This window comes from Oxyura jamaicensis, chromosome 5 (assembly GCF_011077185.1).
Source record: "Oxyura jamaicensis isolate SHBP4307 breed ruddy duck chromosome 5, BPBGC_Ojam_1.0, whole genome shotgun sequence".
Taxonomy (NCBI): Eukaryota; Metazoa; Chordata; class Aves; order Anseriformes; family Anatidae; genus Oxyura; species Oxyura jamaicensis.
Window position 1 is genome coordinate 44,101,651 of NC_048897.1, and position 18,505 is coordinate 44,120,155.

At 48.4% G+C, this 18,505-nt stretch overlaps 2 long non-coding RNA genes across 3 annotated transcripts; one reads left to right on the top strand and one right to left on the bottom strand.

The window, feature by feature from the left end:
- Positions 1 to 4,566: 4,566 nt before the first annotated feature.
- On the bottom strand, positions 4,567 to 5,759 carry LOC118167933. The gene is made up of 2 exons (XR_004751295.1): positions 5,625 to 5,759; positions 4,567 to 5,448 (listed from the first exon to the last, which is right to left on the bottom strand). It is a non-coding gene; the product is annotated as an uncharacterized LOC118167933 (long non-coding RNA).
- A 4,856-nt stretch (positions 5,760 to 10,615) lies between these two features.
- On the top strand, positions 10,616 to 18,418 carry LOC118167932. 2 transcript variants are annotated; one of them, XR_004751294.1, is made up of 5 exons: positions 10,616 to 10,810; positions 11,198 to 11,286; positions 11,598 to 11,761; positions 11,810 to 13,042; positions 18,408 to 18,418. It is a non-coding gene; the product is annotated as an uncharacterized LOC118167932 (long non-coding RNA). The 2 variants fall into 2 exon arrangements; XR_004751293.1 differs by lacking the exon at positions 18,408 to 18,418 and having other exon boundaries at positions 11,810 to 13,100.
- Positions 18,419 to 18,505: the final 87 nt, after the last annotated feature.

Below are 18,505 nucleotides of genomic sequence, written 5' to 3' on the forward strand. Positions count from 1 at the left end.
TGAATAGGAAAAAATGCGTGAGAGAATCTGTGCCAGGGCCTGTTGAACCCATCCCAACAGAGGGGCTGCACAGGCAGTCGGGGAGACAGCACTTCGGGGGGTCTCCTAAAGAAAAGGAATGGGGACTCTGGAAAGGGGGATTGTATGGGCAGTGCAAAGGCAGACAGCTGGTGGGCACTGGGTTTGGCACAAGAGCTGAGCAGAGAGCCCCATGCAACCCGGAGCATGTACCATCCTGGGGCTCTTGTTACTGCCAGCCCCGCTTTGGCACCTTCATAGAATCACAGAAACATAGAACGGCTTGGGTTGGAAGGGACCTTATGGATCACCCAGTTCCACCCCCCTGCCATGGACACCTCCCACCAGACCAGGTTGCCCAAGGCCTTGTCCAACCTGGCCTTGAACACCTCCAGGGATGGGGCATCCACAGCTTGTCTGGACCTTCCAGTGGTCCTATACATCCTCACTCCAACCAGACATCTCTTTCATAGCTGTTGTGTTTGTGTGTTTCCTCACTGAGGTCTGTTTTTTTATCCAACAAGCCATGTATCACTTTCCCCACTCAAATTCATTTTGGCGCATTTGATTGGAAAAGGTCACGTAGATCCAGCTCAACCCCTGAATGACAGATCATGCCCACACACCATCAGTACATCAGAGAGGAATACATTTCCTTGGTTACAATGCATTCACAGGCCAAAAATCACACTTTGTCCTCAGCACACCAAATATCCATTATGCTGTGGTCATGACTATTCTGGTCATTTCTCAGAGATAGTTTCCTCATCTGCCTAAAATATTAAATTTCTGCCTCCTGCTCCCACCCACATTCCCACTCCAATATTTCCTTCAGGATGTCTCTGTTGTTCTTACGGATGTGCAAAAAACTTGCAGGCTCTTATCACATGAGGCACATCATGATGAGAAACACCTACCCTTCTCATGAAGTGCCACCTCCCTCCTATCCATCTTCCTGAAGTACATGCCAGCGATCATCTGCAACTACTCTGCACAAAGCCAAATAATTCTTCCTTCTTGCTGAAACCACCAACAAAGAGGTTCCTTGGCCAGGCAAACAGCAAACACTGAATCCAGATGCCCGGAACAAGAAGAGGAACCATAATGTTCATATCCTCTTTGGAAGCAAATAGTCCTTCTCCATCCCTTCAACCAGTCCCAATTTTTGCAATAGCAAAGCATCACAGACCATTCCATTTCACATTAATGTCAGAGAGTATTTCATAGTGATCACCTGGCCTCTGCAAACCCATGAAAAATACCTTTTTGTGTTGGCAAAGGCTAGGCCTGTGTGTCTAACTCATTTACAGCCCTTTGAAGCCAGCACCAACTCTTATGCATTTCCAGGCTTGTGACGTGACTTAAGAGAAACCTCCCCATTTCAAATTCCCGTGACAACTTTTGCTGTAACTCTTCTCCCAACCCCAGCTGGTGAGCTCTTGATCAGCAGCAAAATGCCAGAGTTAATGGCAGCACAGTTGCTCACTTGGATGGGCACACTTGTGGCCATGTTCTTGTAGCCCTGGGCTCTACTCACATCTGTAGTTGGGCTTTGTCATCCAAAAGCTTTGCCACTAGCAGCAGCCATCCAGTTCTGCACCATTACCTGGGTCTTAGTAGTCATTGCTGCTTATGTGAGTCCTGAAAAGAAGTTTTATCAAGTAAAACTTCTTTAAATATGTGCTCTGCCAGATTCGATCCTGTACCATCACCTCCTGCAGCTGTATTGCCTCAGTACCAAATGCCTTAGGAAACCCCAGATGCAAATTCTTCTGCCTGCCCAACTACAAATGCATGTGCCTAATCCCATCCATATTAATGAATCTCATAATCATAGCACTTAGCAGCATGTCCTCCATCTGCTGCCCAACAGTAATTTGAAAGTGATGCCAGGAACATTAATGGATGTCAGGAAAGGATGTGAATCACGGGAGTTTGGCAATTTAATACACGTACCCCTCCAGACCAGTATTTCTGTGATTTGATAGGCACCCCACGATGTACTGCCAGTAAATCTGTAGAGCACGGAACAGAGTAAGGGACCACTGGGCCTCAGGACAACTCCCAGAGTACTGAACAGGGTGTGCACAAGGACTGGCAGGAGAAGACTCTTAGAGTATTATGGTAGTGTTACAAGGGGGGAGGACAAGGAAGTTTGATATAGTGCAGACAATACAGAGATACATAAGTATCCACAGAGAAATACACCTGTATAGATATGGCAACAGCTCTAAAAAAGTCAGTGTTTGATCTAGTTGGTCCAAAAACATGCTCTGAAACTCAGAGAAAGATGTGAACACTAGAGAGAGAGAGAAAACTGCAACCTGTCTTCCCAACCAATAGCTGGGATTAAATCTGGAACAGTGGTTTTTCACCATTGCATCAGAAGACTATCTTGTGGCAGGCTTTCCACTTGAATCTACTTTTTTTATGGTGGGGAGAAACACAGAGTTCAGTTGGCTTTCTGGGAGCAGAGTCTCTCTATTTCAATATACATACTGACTTAAGGCAAACATGGCTTGAAGCAAAGGCCTGCGTAGAATTCATGGTCCAGATAAATGCTTGCTTTTTGCCCGATGAAGCACCAGGATGAATAGGCTGTTGTTAGATTAAATTCTTTTATTGTTTCCAAGCAGGTGTCCCAGTAGCACTTGCAAAGATAAGAGGATCTGATCTCCAAATTCAGGGTGAAAGAATATCTCTAGATCATGATGGAAATTATTCTCTTGTTTTCAAAGTATCAGGTAGTGGCCATAACTACAGGCTGTTGTCTTAGTTCAGAGACATAGAAAATACTCTATTTTGTTCATCCCGAGATCATTGCCGTTCCGTGGACGTACACCCTTCTCTGCTTTTCTCACTGTTCCTTATGTGGTATGTAACTTGACATTTTGCCTTGCCTGCCATGTTGCTGTGTATCCTACATCCCCAAAAGCACACAAACAACCATGGGTCATATTTGTTTGGTAACAGGTCTAGCAGCTGATGGTCTTCCAAGTTGTTCATGTGGGATATGGAGCTGGTAGGCATACTGAGACACGTTATAAATCTGAGGTCTTCTCCTTTATCACGTTGCTTCACAATGGAGATAAGTGTGTCCTACAAACACATTTGTGTTCATCTGAATCTTTTTATGGATTTGCTTTGACTATATTCCTTCCTTTTTTTTGTGTTTGCTTTCTACAGTTATCCTAGGAAACACATTTTCTGGTAGGAATACTCACAAGTGTGAATGTAGCGTGAAAACACATTTCAAACTCATAATAACAACCACTTACTTCACAAAATAATCCCAGAAAGTTACATTCAGCCACTTGGGAACAGAAACATATCACATCATCAGAATATCAACATCTCCCAGGGAACAGGCCACAAATGAGACACAGAGCACAGATTATTCCAATAAATTATTTAGCCAATAAGTCTGAACAATAGGTCCATATGTAAATATTGTGATCTTTTCTCAGATAATCTATGAAGAAAAATTATTCAGTTATGTGTCAGATGAATTATTCAACCAAACGCTTGGAAAATAACTGAGATTCAAAACATTTGTTCTTAAAGAAATCCTCCTTTTTATCAATTAATCTTGTTAGGAAGTTGGCTTCTGGCATAGGAATAACTGAAAGAAAATGAAGCAGAACAGTTTCTTGCTGAAGAGCACTGAATATATGTAAGCACCATCCTTGGTTTAAATGTAGAGGAGTAGTCTTTGGAAGCTAGCAACTTTCTTAAATCTTTCCTTTCCTTGAGTTTGAAAAGTTATGCCTAGGATGCAAATGCAACACTTCAAAATTTCTGCAGAGATGCTTGAGGTCATAGTTAACATGTTTCTCAAAGATACCCAATAAATTAGTAAAACAGTTCTTCGCATAGCTCCATTTGTTTCCTCTGCTGGGTCATGAACCACGTTTCCTCCTTGCACCTCTCCTGAGTTGTATCACAGCACCCCACTAAGGAAAATATTAATACATATCTGCTGACTCTCTCTTTCAAAACCACATTCAAATGCTTTTCCAAGAAAAGCAGCCTGCATCCCCCTTGAGCATCTAAGTCTGCCATCTGGTAGGTTTGTACTTTATAGTCATTTAGAGGATATTAAATCTTCCTTTGTATGCAGAGAATTAAGTGGTGGAGGGGCTCCGTATTCTATTTAAGAAAAATAATATAAAAGGGAGGAAAAAAAAAAAAAAAAGAGTTTGGAAAGTCATTGTGCAAAGAGACGAATATTAGAGGGGCATTAAGTGGAAAGACAAAAGGCAAGCTAGCATCAACTCCTCGGAAAGCCGTAAATCATTCTGACTCCTCGGGTGGTTGGTTGAGTTCATTGTTACTTGGGTAATTATTGTCCTTCATCAGAACCTAAGCTTCTAAACAGATTTTGAAACACAGTCATCCCAAATGAGCATCCAGGAAGACCTACTGGTGTCAAGGGGGAGTGGTGGAAAAAATATCTTCAAGTAGAGCCTTTAAGCAAACCCATAACTTTCCATCTACATTGCTAAATTGCTTATTTTTAGAAAATTGGTGCTTTTTTAGGCTGTTTTCTTTGGTTACTGAGGAATTCTTGAAGGTAGCTGGTTCCTAATAGAGAAGAAGCCCCCAGACAAGGTTTTTGATTTACCTTGTGACTTTTGATGACTGTGTAACCTGGAGACTTAGCCCCCTCCAAATCTGCTGTTGCAGCTGCTGGCAGGAGCATCTGCCTGGGTGTTTTGTCCCTCCTGCAAGGTGGAGGCTGGCTGCAGATGGATCAGGTAAACTCAAAGAGAGAGTGAACAGCCTGCAAATATATGGGCAAGCCAGGAAACTGGGAGATTTGTGTAAGGTTTGATAATCTAAAGCGAAGTGCAGTGATTGAGTGCACACTACTTGCAAAGACATAGGCCAGCAGCTTCCAAAACAGCTTCATGACCCTAGGAGGCTCAAGCAGGGCCATAAACCTCAGGTAGGTTCAGGTTAATTTCATTGTAATGCTGATATTTGGGACTGTTTAAAGCATTCTGCCTGTGAAGATTCAAGAAATAGAAAAGTTGAGACCGTTGTGATGGACAGCATGACCACGAAAGGCAGAAGAGCTCTAAAATTGAAACCCACTGTACCACCTGCACTGGGGAGGTGTCCGGTGCCCTACAGAGGAGCCATGCATTTGGCTAAATTCTCTAGAAATGTGGGGAAGCATAATAGCAACCATGAGCTCCATTTTGTGCAGTGCTGTAACCTCACTGCAAACTCAGCTGGACTTGAAGGACACGGCTGGCCGAGCTGCTGACCTGGGACTACAGTCACCTCAGGGCTCACATGTAAGTCAGAAACTCTCCAAAAAAGGGAATTCAACAGTTCTCAGTCATGGCAAAGATACAAGAAGCCCTCAGAAAACGCAAGACATCTGTTTGCACACTGAAGTGATGACCCAGCCCAGGAGAGCGCCTGAAATACAAGGTAGACCCGTGTTAGTCATCTGGAGGAAGCAGCTGCAAGCTGGAGAAGCCCTCCTGCTCACATCACCCCTACAGGGACCAACAACCCTGCAACTAACAGCAGCAGCAGCAGACCTCTGAAGCCCTCAGCTATTCCCCCAGATTCACAGACAGTCGGATTCCTACCAGACTCAAGTGTCAGCAGGTCATAAAAAGCCTTAAGTCATCTTTTCTTTTCCTGGCGTTCTGGAAGAAGTTGTGCTAACAATGAGCCACTGCTTGACAGCTCCGAATCCCAAGCTGTTGGGATACAGTGTGACTTCCAACATATTGCTTCCAGCCCCCACCACCCACGGGGAATGGCCTGGCAGGGGGAGCAGCACAGCCGGGTAGGAGGAGTCTCCAACAAAGAAATCCCTCGCTCCCTGCGCTGAGCTAAAGGGCAGCACCCACATCACTCAATGCAATGAAGCCATTCAGCTTCTTGCTGAATGGTCAAAAGATCAGGAGCGAGTGGAAAACTTCATAAATTTTTGTGCTGCGTCACCCGAATTGAAGGGTAAGTACCGAAAAATACCAAATCCAGAAAGGATGAGGGTTTTTTACCTTGAACTGCAACTTCAAACCCATGCAGGAAAGCTAACTTTAGAGGGAGAGGGCTGAAGAAGGGGAAAAAAAATAAAAATTAAACGCCGCCAATTGCTGTCATTGGACCTGGCTTTGCTCCAAGGTCTGTCAGGGCTGAGATTGATTGGGATGTATGGTATCCAGGAAACAGTCAGCACCTTCAGCTGGTTATAAAGCCATTTTAATTGTCTCGCTACCACCATGGCAACCATACTGACAGCCACGGGCTCCAGGAGAGACGGGATGTTCGAGGGGAGTCCGGTGCCTGTAGACCACACCTGGCAATGAGTGATTCAGACGGTACAACCTTGCTCAGATGCCAGAAGGGACCAAATTTGGAGAAGGAAATGAAGGCGGTATTGTAATGCATAGTATCCTGTTATCACAGCAACACTGAGCGTAATAATTTAAGTGAGCCCTTGGTGTTTTATGGTGGACACCATTGTGGTAGTGCCTGCAGGTATAAGGGATGCCACGAACAACCCCTGCAGCAGCACACAGCCACGTATGGGGTATACACCTTACGTACCCTGGTCCAAGTAGCACCGTGGCATGACCAGGTTTTCTAACTCAACAGCTTCAGTTCCAGGCAGGAATCGATCCCTTTTGCTGGTGCCTGGTTTATGTGAGAGCTGAGCCAGCTCAGCCCTTGGACCGAGCAGCTGTGCTGCCTGGGCTTTCCTTCAGAATATTTAGCCAATGTGACTTCGTGTATTGCAAGATGCTTCACAACAATGCCTTTTAAAATAATCAAATATCTGCAAATGAATTAGAAATTCTTCTCTCCCCTGTCTCTGCAAAACATTACTCAGCCAAATGTAGCTGGAAAATTGAAGGACTGAGAACTTTCCATCAGTCTTGGGGCTGGGATGATTAATTGTCTCGGAGCGCTTACAAGGTGACCTGCACATCTAGCAACAAGGTATGACATCTCATGATTCAGAACGAGAGGTGTGTCAGGAAGGACAGCAGCAATCCACAGAGAGGAGTGGGATGGGAGAAGAAAGATCGAATTTACAACAGTAAATTCACAAGGTTAATAGGGCCGTGCATTGTGCGTATTTATCCAGTTCCTTCACTTCACCTGCCAGCATGGCTGTCCCCATTTCTGACTACCCTGCAACAGAAGCAAAAGAATTTATCTTTTTTTCATCCATAGCAAGGAGGTTTATAAGACACATCATTGTGCATGTGGACAGATGCAGATACCACAGCTCAGCTGTTGTATTGACCAGTTAAGGCATGAGAAAAAAGTGGCATGTACACCATGTGGAAGCAAGATGATAGCTGCATAATACTTTGTGATGCCAGGCACAGGAGATCTGCACTGGGGCAGCCTCATGGGCTGCAAGGAGACCGGGGGGCTCTGGCTCAGCATCTCTGCAGCTCCGTGGTCCTGTGTTGAACCAGCACCCGACGCAGCCCCGGCTCAGCCCTCTGCAGACGCAGGGGATCTGAGGCCATGTTCATCACAGCGCATGGCCCACGGTGGGAGTTTTGTCTGGGCTTCGCGTGCATTTGAATGCTGTTACTAATTAATGTTTGTAATTATTAGTGTTAATTTGTTAGTATCGGCAATAAGGGAGGAGGCAGTTTAAACCAGTAGGGCTTGGTGACCAACAGCAGATTAATATCATTCAAGGCTTTATTTGGGGAAAGAAAGACCAATTTTGTCGCAAACCTGGATTTGACTTGTTTTGTCATAGCAATTAAAGTAATTGGCCTGAAAAAGCAGCTTGTGATGATATAGGAGGTAAACAATTAAAGACAGAAAATAATCCTATAGTCAGATCCCAGATGTTAAAAGCTGTAATTTCTATTCCAAGACTGTGACTCAACTTTCCCATCACATCTCCCCACGACGCTCCTCCATTCTGGTTAGAGAAGCACCGCTGTACCTGAAGATAGACAAGCAAATAGGTGTTTTTAAACAGTTGAGTTGGGCTCCACTCCCCCACTGTACACTCTGGCCTCTAAGTCCAACATGAGCTTGAGCTCTGCTGCTTGGGAAATAGCTGCTTCCAGGTCAAGATGAGAAGCACAAAGAGATGGCAGAAGAGACCATGCCTACCAAGACTTGGGGTGGCATTTATAACATCTGTATGACCTACTTTGGGGCTCATGCAGTGAAGCACCATAAAGTCAGACCAAAAAGGGGCAGATGCCCCTGGACAAACCTTGCTTTGTCCCACAGCTCTGTGGGCAGTAGGGATGAACACATGCATGTGTGGATGCTGCCGTGGACACCCACAACGTGGAAATTGCCTGTCTCACCTGTGTGCCTTTGGCCATTATAACACTTTGGATTTTGGCAGAGACCCAAGGCAGAGGGTCTCTGAGGCAGCAGGGCTGGCACCATGGTACCACATGTGGTCTCCTTCCAGGAGAATGGAGGTGGCACATGTCCCAGGGCCTCAGCAGCAGCATGGCTCACTGAGACTCCGGGTCATGGATTTCTTTCTCAATGTAACGTGTGGGATGAGTGCCCTTCCCATACCAGGCTCTGTGAATGCAAAACCCTTCTCTTGGAGCCAAGAATTATTTCCATATGTATTTAATAAATGCACCTGTCCATAACTGGGGGTCTCCTGACATAATAATGCAATTAAATTCAGTCTGCACGGTGTTCAGCTCAATTCCACAGGAATACCACTGGCTGATGGGCACTTCTCCTGTTTGTCAGCTAAAGAGCCTTCCCCCTGCAGCCTACTTTAAAAAGTGCACCGGGCTTCAGAAGCCACCAGAACAGGGCTTCCAGGAGCCCGCTCGAGGATTTCCATTTGGTGCCGTAGGGGATGGAGGGCAGCAGCAGCAGGTTCATCCAGCAGAGGAGCTCACGCAGCCCCACAGCTGTATCCTGCCACGTCCCAGGCACTACCCGCACTGCACTAGTGTACCTGGGGTGCACAGATGGGGTACACAGGTTGCCTAGTACCTCTCTGGGGTTGTAGTCACAGTGGCACCTCCTTCCCGAAGATTTTCTGCAGTTCCCAATGTTCCTGGGAGGACAGTTTTAACACCCACCCTATAAATGTAACCTTAGAGCTGTTCCCTCCTCAGACAAGAATAACTCATTATTGTGAGCCTGGAAACAAAACTGCTGCAAGCAAACAGCCAGCCCCATGCCGCTGCCGAGTTCATTCTCAGCACATGGTGTCTTTATTCACCGAAACCAAATATTGCACGTTTAGGTTTAAACTGATAGCTTCATTTTACACATGCTTGTAAAAGGAGTGTGTAAAAAGCAGGCAGGGTGTAAAAGCTCGCAGTTCCAGAGCAGCTCCAAGGGAGAGCAGGCTTTAGCACTTTTTGGGTGCCTGCTGTGCTGGGGCCAACGCTCATAGCCCTGGATCTGGGCAATACCCTGGCTGATAATCTCTCTATGTAGAAATTGTACATGTACCTGTTGGGATATTCCCAAATGGATTTGAGGGCATGGCCACAGATCCCTCCCATCCACCATCCTCGGTGCATGAAGAGCCGAGCACAGCTGGGCCATCGCTGCCCTACTGGCCTAATTCAGTTACCTTTCAGCTCGACCCACGACAGCAGGCGGGTGTCTTCCTTAAACCAGCTGTTTTGCTCCCCATCAGCCAGGCATGGATCACCCTGAAGTGGATGCCGAGCTCCTTTCTTCCCAACAATTTGGTGTCCGCTGCTGGCAGGGCCTCGCACGGGCCAAGCGCCGGGATGGCCTCCCCTGGTCAGAACCCACCCCCTGCTCGGTGCTCCGTGTGCTCTCCTCTCCTCGTGCTGGAAACGGAGCTGCTGACCCTCCAGGGCTGAGCAAAGAGGGGACCCCGATATCTCCACAGCTCCGTTTGCTGGGTGTGCAAAGGGACTGAGACGGGTCCTGGCCGCCCTCAGCACCTGTCCTTGAGCTGTTCCCCAGGGGGACACGCAGCAGCAGGAGGACCATGCCCTGGTGGTTTCACAGATCTCCTGGGACCTCACCTCCACTGCCTCTCCCCGGCCTCCTGCCACGACTGTCACCTCACTGCCATGCGTTCAGCTGTCCCCGCGGCACCACAGACACAAGCAGGGCTTCCCTGACAGCCTCTCTCTTGGACGTGACGCTTAGGGACACGGTTCAGTGGGTGAGACTGGTGGTAGGGGGACAGTGGGACCAGATGATATTGGAGGTCTTCTCCAACATTAATGATTTGATCGTTCATTCCACAGGGTCTGGGCTGGCCTCCAGACATGGGGGTGTCAGGAGGGAGCTGCCCCTTGTCACAGCCCTGGTGGCACCTCTGGATGGGAGCAGAACGTGTCCCAGGGGGGCACACATCCCCCCCGATGGCAAATGGAAACCCCAGAAAAGAAGGAAAAGAAACTTTGCGCCTCAATTCAGCCTTTCCTTGGGGAGATGGGGGCCCTGTACCAGCCCCACACCCCTGAGCAGTGCGTGCGTATGGGGTGTGTGTCCCCACCTGGGGGGGGTGTCCCCACTTGGGGAGGTGTCCCCCACGCGTGGGGCCGGCTCCGTGACAGGTACTGGGGGCTAACCCCCGTGGGGGGGCGTCGCGGTGCCGGCGCCGAGGAGGGGGGACCGGGGCCTCGCACCGCCCCGCGGCGCTGCCGGGGGAGTGGTTTCCCCTTCGCCGGCAGCGGCGGGGCCGGTCTGCGGGCGGGGTGGTGCCGCGGCCGGCCCGGGAGGATGCGGACACCCTGACGGAGCTGCCGGCTCCGTGCACGGCCGGCGGGAGGCTGCCGGCCTCCCCTTGCCTCGCGTCGCCTCGCCGGTGAGCCGGGACGGGCCGCGGAGAGGGAGGGGGGCGGCGGGTGGCGGTGCCCTGCCCGCAGCGGGATGCTCGGGGCAGGGCTGCGGGAGGGGACCCCGAGAAGCCCCGGGGGCTGCGAGGGGCTGGGGCGGCCCCCTGGGAACAGACCCCAGCCTCAGCAGGCAGGGGCACCCCGGGGAGCCGAGGCCAGGCTCAGCCCGGTGCTCGTGCGGTGCAGAGGGGGCGAGTGCGGAGCGAGCGACGGGGGCAGGAGGAGCAGGAGCCGCTCCTCGGCTTGCCTCTCGTCTTTATTTCCAAGCCCTCCAGATGTTTACTTGTTTTGTAAAGGATGTTAGAGAGAACTCGCTGAAGAATGGGTCGTCCTTTAAAGCAAAACTTGCTTGGCAGGAGCAGGCTGTGTGAAGGAATCCTGATGAATGAGAGTGGCACTGAGGGAGTTGTTGGGCTGCGATCGCCTCAGCTGTTCATTTATTTCGGTGTGTGTCTTTTTTTTTTTTTTTTTTTTTTTTTTTTTTTTTTTTTTCTCGAGGCGAGGAAGTGGGTAACAAAATGCGAGTTTAAGACAATGATGCTTTTGCTCGTAGCCTTGCCTGGCAGGGTGAAAGAACCCTGAAATCCTGCTTTTCCCAACAGGTAGCAAGTGCCACACATACAGTTACTTGTAGAGAAAGAAAGAACCTACTTTCTTCAGTAAATGAGGACTATGTTTCACTCCAAGCAAGGGGTGTGAATATTTTCCCACTGCCAAATGAACGTACCACAAAAATTCCCTTTTCATCCCGGACAGAGGTGTGTTTGTCGGTGTCTGAACACGGCTGCAGTCACGGAGGGGAGCGAGGCTAGGCTGGGTACAGCATTAACCCCTCAAGCCACGAGAAGCAATAAACAGAGAAATTAGTTTCCATTAGTCTTTTCCTGACCGAGATCTTTACCGCAGTCCTACGGTCAGCAGTGCAGCGAAGGAAGCCCTCCTGGCTGTGGGTTCGTGTCGTACTGAAGGACCCCGAAGTTTGCGCTCCTGCAGCCTGGCTCCGTGCACAATGCCTCCTTATGGGAAGCCTGGAAATGAAGGTGAAGCGGGGAAATCTGCCTACACACCACCAGTCCCAAGCCAGTGTTTTCCATCTCTTAGATTTAATGAGCAACAAATTTTGTGCCCAGAAAGGAATCCAGCTCACAGCTCAGGATTTTGATAATTAATATTCCATTTAAAGAACATGTTTTCAGAGTCAACATTATGATTGCAGAGGGAAAACAAGCAAACAGGGAGCGACTTGACCCGCTTTTCCATGCTTTCCCGATCTGGCCTGACAATTTGTCAATCATGTGGAATTTCCTCTAACCTCTCTGGTACATTACTTTAGCAGAAGAAATGAATGTGCAAATAGAGTCGCTATTTTCCCTCCCTTCTCACAATGATCTCTTTGTGTTAAGCAACAGGCTTTTGCATAGATCAGGTATCAAACCCACAGTGTCACAGGCTGAAATTGCTTCTTCGCTCTCATTTCTGAAATTATGCCCTTGCGTTTGAGCCTATTTAACCACATCTGTCTATTTTGGAGGGGTCAGACGGAGCAGACTTGGTCCAGGGCAGATCCTGTGTCATGGCAGGCAGGAGGAGCCCTGCTGGGACTTCAAGGAGCCCAGCATCTGCCTCTCCGCGGTGCCCCTTCCCTTTGCTCCTAGACACGTGTGTGTGTTCTCTGGAAAAAGCTGTGAGTGAATCAGTTTCCTGCATGTTCCTTCTTCAAAGGAAGACTTTATTGCAAGACCTAGGAAAACTACCAGCCAATAACAACTCAGGTGGAATGAAAAAGACCAGTTAATACAAACAGGTCCTAAAACCTTCTCTCAGCCCCTTGCTCCAGCCTTTGTCCCTCTTTGCTTGAGGCTGCGATCACCTGTCCTTCGCTGTTCGGAGAGAGCACCATCAGTAATGGCATCTGCAGAGCAGGTACCAGTGCTGAAGGAAGCTGGGCTCTGGCAGGACAAGCCCCTGCTGCCATCAGGGTGGGTTGGCTGATCCCACAGCGTTTTGCCCCATAGAGCCCATGTCCTCGCAGGGCTATGACAGAATAGTCCAAGTCCAGTTCCTTTGCAACTTCTATACCATGTAGCCTGAATTTTCATCCGAGTTGCTTCTCTTGGATGCACACATATAAACTACCCGTATGCAAATATTTAGGAGACCTCTAGCTTCAGGTGGCTGTTAATTGGTTGGCAGAAAGACACGTAGCCTTATCCATGCACATACGCTTTCAGTGTTAATGACTCATTCCAAAAAAAAAAAGCCATACTGCATTTTAAAAAATATATATTTATTTTTATCTATGCATTATCCTTGCCCTCTGTCATGCCTAACCCTACTGCGATAACACACAGTGTTCTCCTATCTTCCATCTCAGGCTGGGGCAACTTCCCATACTTTGGAAATTCAATTAAGGTTAGAGAGCTTTAATTCCTAGAGAAAAACACCTCTGGTGTTAGCCAGTGGTGTTGTGACACCTGCAGTTTTGCTGTTAATTACCAATAAGGAACATTAAAAGTCTCTTCATTGTCTTTGTTCTCTTAGGAGTGTCTGCTTTTTTCTCGTTGTGGTGGTGGGTTTTTTAATTTATTTTGTTTTGTTTATTTATTTATTTTTAAAATTAACCTCTAACTCTTTTGGCGTTTTGGCTATATTCAGTTCTGTACTGAATGGCTCAATATTGCACCACATTACAGCACTTTTAACACCGTATTCTGATTTCCCTAAGGTTACAAGGAAATAACTAGTTTATCTTTTAAGTAAATACCATTTATATACCTAACCTCTTATCCTGTTCTGTTACCTAGAAGTGATAGACTATCCAGAGCATGACAGACTAGCTAGAGCATTCTTCCGTAGTGCCAAAAAGACATGAGGCATTTCGCAACCCATTTCCCAGGATGTTTCCATCCAACAATCACCTGCTCTGTGTCGATGTCCTCAGATACCTTTTTCCCCACGCATCTTCTGCTAGCGGGACCGTGGCCTGAATTCAGGACCATCCAGAAATACTTAGGAATAGCACAGGCAGATTTCAGCAATCACTAACTCCCACAGGTGCTGTAAGGTGAGGGGCAATTGTGGCATGAAATAACAGGGACAAAGAATCACCATCTTCCAGGAAAGATCCCAGAAACACAAATTAGTGATGTTACTTCTTTCTGAGACTCTATAGCAATGGTTGCTCTGAATCAGAAGGAATTGTATATTTATTCCTAAGCTGCAGGGCTCATAAAGTTGTTTTGAGAGACTGAAGCCAATTCCGTGAGCTAAAGCCAATTCAGGGTTCATTGCTTGTGCAGAGCTCACAAACACTCTGTTTGGCACAGACTTTCGGATCCCAAAAGCACTTTCTCAGATGAGATAGTATTTGCACAACAAGTACCAGAAGAGATACCTCTTAAAACCATTTAACAGCTTGTTGAGGCTTATCTCTAATTTTGATGGGGATGTTTTCTTAATGAGGTCCTCTCATATCAATCAGCTGCCGAATCCAATGTTAAAAAAAAAAAAAAAAAGTCCAAACTTTCCCTTGGCATACACTTCCATGAGGACTCTGTGGAGATTTCCATGATACCAAGGTCTACTAGCATTCAGAGGAGCTCGCTTAGTCATTCTTCCCATCTGCTCTGCCTCTTCTTCCCTCCGCTGCTCCGCACATGCTTCCTGGCTGGCTGCTCCTCGTCCCCAGCCCCGTGCAGCCTGGCTGGCAGCCCCGCTCCCCTCCTGTGCTCTGCCTGTCCCTGGTGGCATCCTCCGCCGGGAAGCTCAGGTAGTTTAGTGCTGAGATCAAAGAGCTGAAGAAAATGAGCAGCCAGGAAAAAGGAAAAGAAAAACCCACCAGGGAAGCACCCATAGCTAGCAGCATTGCAAACATAATTTGCTAAAAACCTTCAGTAAATTCACCCTTGAATCATGCAAATACATGAAAAAATATGGTAGTAAAAAATGGGCACCTTTTGGTTCTTTTTCCTTCTTCTTTTTTATTTTTATTTATTTTTATTTTTTTGGCCATTTATGAGTCAAGATCCTAGCTCATCTTTGCAAACGGGGCCAGCAGGAACTTCAGCAGCTCCAACGAACTGAAGGTTGGGATCTGTGTGCAGTCACAGCGCCCCGGGAGCTGGGGGTGTATGGAGAGCAACAGGCAGCCTCAGCCTCGCTGCGCAACAAGAGGAAGCGGAGTTGGAGTGATCTGCCAGTGCGGTGCCCTTTGCAAGCCCGTGTTTTCCAGATTAGGTAGTCCACAGACGAGTGTTTGAGAAATTCCCTAGGGTGATATTTACCCCAGTAGCTTCTCTGGAGCAGGAACAGCAAAAACTGCTGCTTGCTGCGAAGTTAGCGGAGGGAGGCAGCGCGGTCTGGAAATAGCAGCCTCCTACCCCTTTTCGCTCTCCCAAACTACGTGCTGTGTCTCATGCTGAAATGCCTGCTCCTCCACATTGAGAGTCATTTCATCTCACTGCTTCCTGAGAGAGATCGACATCTTCTGTAGAGCACACGCCGCCGAGGAGAGGAAGGCAGCTTTGGCCTGCGGAGAGCAGAACTCAAGTACTGCGTGGGTGGCCGAAGACAAGAGCTTCTGAAATGAGGGAACAGAACAGATCTCTAATCTCCAGACTCTGACACATATCGCACTTTTCTCAGTTGCTTAGGAAAGAGATTTGCATCCAAAAAGAAGTGGGAGGTTTAAATAGGAGTTCATACACACGCACATTTATCTTCAGTGGTCCATGCTGTAATTTACATTTCTCGAGTCCCATGGAACCCACAACACTTCATAAAATACATCCATTACAAATGTGCAACCAGGGGAAACAAAGATGCTGTCCAAGTTCCTACCCGCGGGGTCCAAGAGCTGAGCTCAGTAGGCACTCATGCGGAAACTGGAGGCTGTGGAGTGTCACTGAGGTAAGCGCATAGTTTGGGTTGTGCCAAGATGCTGAAGCTAGCATCCCACCCGCTGCAGATGTACTGCGCGTGGTCCTGTCTCTGCATAGTCCAGGCCACCCATGTGGCCTGAAGCACTGCAGGGACTAATCCGTAGCTCCATCCTCGTAGGACACTGATATAAGACCAAGGCATGGAAGAGCTGGATCTGCAGAAGTACCTGGCCCTAGAAAAAACTGATATTTCCTTGGAGAGATGTGCACCTTCTGGCAAAGTGAGAGCAGCCTCTTCGTGTCTCCATCAACCACAAATGCAGCTCTGTCCTAGATCAGCCACACACCCACTTTGGCTGAGCTTCCAGCCTGATCTGCTGCAGTAGAGTGGCCCAAATAAAGCACCCTTTCTTCTGCTGGGTGGAAAATGCTCATGTTTATTGAGAATTGCTGAGCAGGGTTCATTGTAACTTGTCAGAATTTTCCAGTGTGCAAAAATCAAGCAGTAGGCCATAGCTTCTCTTGTTTGACATAATTCTCATGTGCCAATTCTCCTCGTAATCAATAGGAGGGTTCTTTTCTCTTTTCTTTTTGTAGCACAAAGACTAGATTCCTAGAATGGAGAGAAGTTTGCATTTACTCAGAGCCTGTAAGAGGTGAGGTGTGTGTGTGGGGGAGGCTAGGGCTGAGATCCCCATTTGTTTGAGGCATGGGCAAGCTCCTAGGCCCCGGTGCTCACAGCCCTCCCGAGCACCAGGAGCCGTGCACTCCATCACAGAGGGGCAGGGTGGAGGTCTGTATCTCCAGCAAATTTAAACAGGGGGCTGGCAAAGCCCCTGGGATGACCCAATTGAAATAAGAAGGGGAGAAGTGATACGCTCACATACAGAGCAGTGCTTCAGGGCCGATTTCTGCCTCCTATCTACGCTTATTTGTTGCAAGGTGAACCTTCAATGCGACATTGTTAGGCTGTTATCGTAATATTTCCATTCACGCTCCGTGGGGAATGATTAACTGGGGAAGCAGGGAGGGCAGGAGGGAGGAGGCCGTCCCGCCGCAGCCGCTAATCTCGCTCCAGCCCTGCCACGGCATGTCCCTATGCCACCTGGGTGTCCCCAGCTATGGGGCAGCTGGGGGATGAGTGGGGTGTGCCTCCAAACACGAGTGACCTGGTGTTGGAGGTGCTGCTCCCACCCGAGGAAGTGCTCAGAAAGGCAGGGCTCCGTTATCAAGCAGCCTAGCTGCATGCCACTAGGATCGCAGCTGGTGTCTGGTTCTTCCTTCTGTTTCGCTGATGAGGCACGTCCGCCTTAAAAACATCTCCTTTGTGATTCACGGTGAATTTGTTCCACAGAAAGGCATCTACTTCTGTGCAGGGTGGTCTTCTCTCTTCCCATGGCAAGGCCACCCATGGCCCAGGAGTGACAGCCGGGCTGGGCTTTCCACACCCCACAGCTGCCCAGAAGAGCTGTGCAAACTCTTCTGCTCCTGGCTGTTCTCCCATGGGAGATGAGACCAGCCCTCTGGCACAGACCGTGGCCTCATGGCATGGAAGCTCCAAACAGGCAATGGGCCCTAGGTGGTTTCCAAAGTGAGAGAGAAGCCTGGAGAGCATCTTTCAGTGCCTGTTATTTTGTGCAAATCCATCCCTTTCTGTGGGGTGGAAGCAGGAGGGGCCTTCATCTGGGTAAAGGGGCTGCTGTGGAGGTGTTTTTTGGTCACGCAGGTAGAACCAGCTCTCCTGTTATCCCCTAGGCTGTCTCCTCACACTTCCCTTGGTGCTGTTCTCCTAAGGAGGCAGGATGTGAGCAGCTCATTGGAGCAGTCCCTGACTGGGTTCTTCCCTACTGGGAAGTGCAGCAGGGCTCTCCAGTCCCCAGCATGGCATGGCCAGGCAGTCCTACAGCTTTGCTCAGCAATGCCTCGAGGGCCTTGTGGAAAAGGTTATTACTTCTGCTGGGGTCATGCATGAACACTCCTCGTGCCCAGCCCAGACCCAGCATGGGGCTTTCCTCGGAGATGTCCCCTCCTCGTCCCCTCCAAGGCTGCACAGCTGGGGCCAGAGAAGAAGCTGGTTTTCAAGATGGGGCCAAAGAGGGCTGAGGGTTTGAAGATGAATTTGAGGGGCAGGAGAGGGGTGGCTTGGGACAGAGTACACCGAGCAGCCAGGGCTGCACTGATCAGCAAAGCAGCAAGTGTGGGTATGAAGGTTGGAAGGGACAAGAAGAGGTGAGCAGAGCAAGGCTTTTCCAGAGTTGTTTCCCGACAGCTCACCGCATGGCCTCAATAGCTGTGCCTGGTTTTTAAAAGATTAAGCAGTATCGTAGAAGGAAGGGTATTAGATAATGTTTCCTCTAGTGTCAGCCAAAGAAGATAATCACACCTATTAGGTAGATAAAGTGAGTATTTACTCTTCAGAGAATAAATGCATTCTGGTGGTTTTATACACTGGTAACACTGAACTCTCCAAGCATATTGATTAGGCAGAAGTTTTTCTGTTTTGAAGTACGGCTGTGTGGGTGGAAGAAGGAAGTCCTCAAGTGACTTTCTTTCCATTAAAGCTTCCAAGTAACTGAGCCCCAGGGGCCGATGTCCCCTCTCAAACATTGCAAGCCCCATAGGACATGGAGAGGACATTGGTCCTGGGTCAGCTCAACCCTGAAATTCTTTACGGAGAGTGGAAAAGCAATGGGCATTGTTTTCAGTCATTCAATCCCACATGGATCCTCAAATACCAAAAGCCAGGCCTCCACAGATACCCCTAAATAGCAGCTGGCCTGGCGT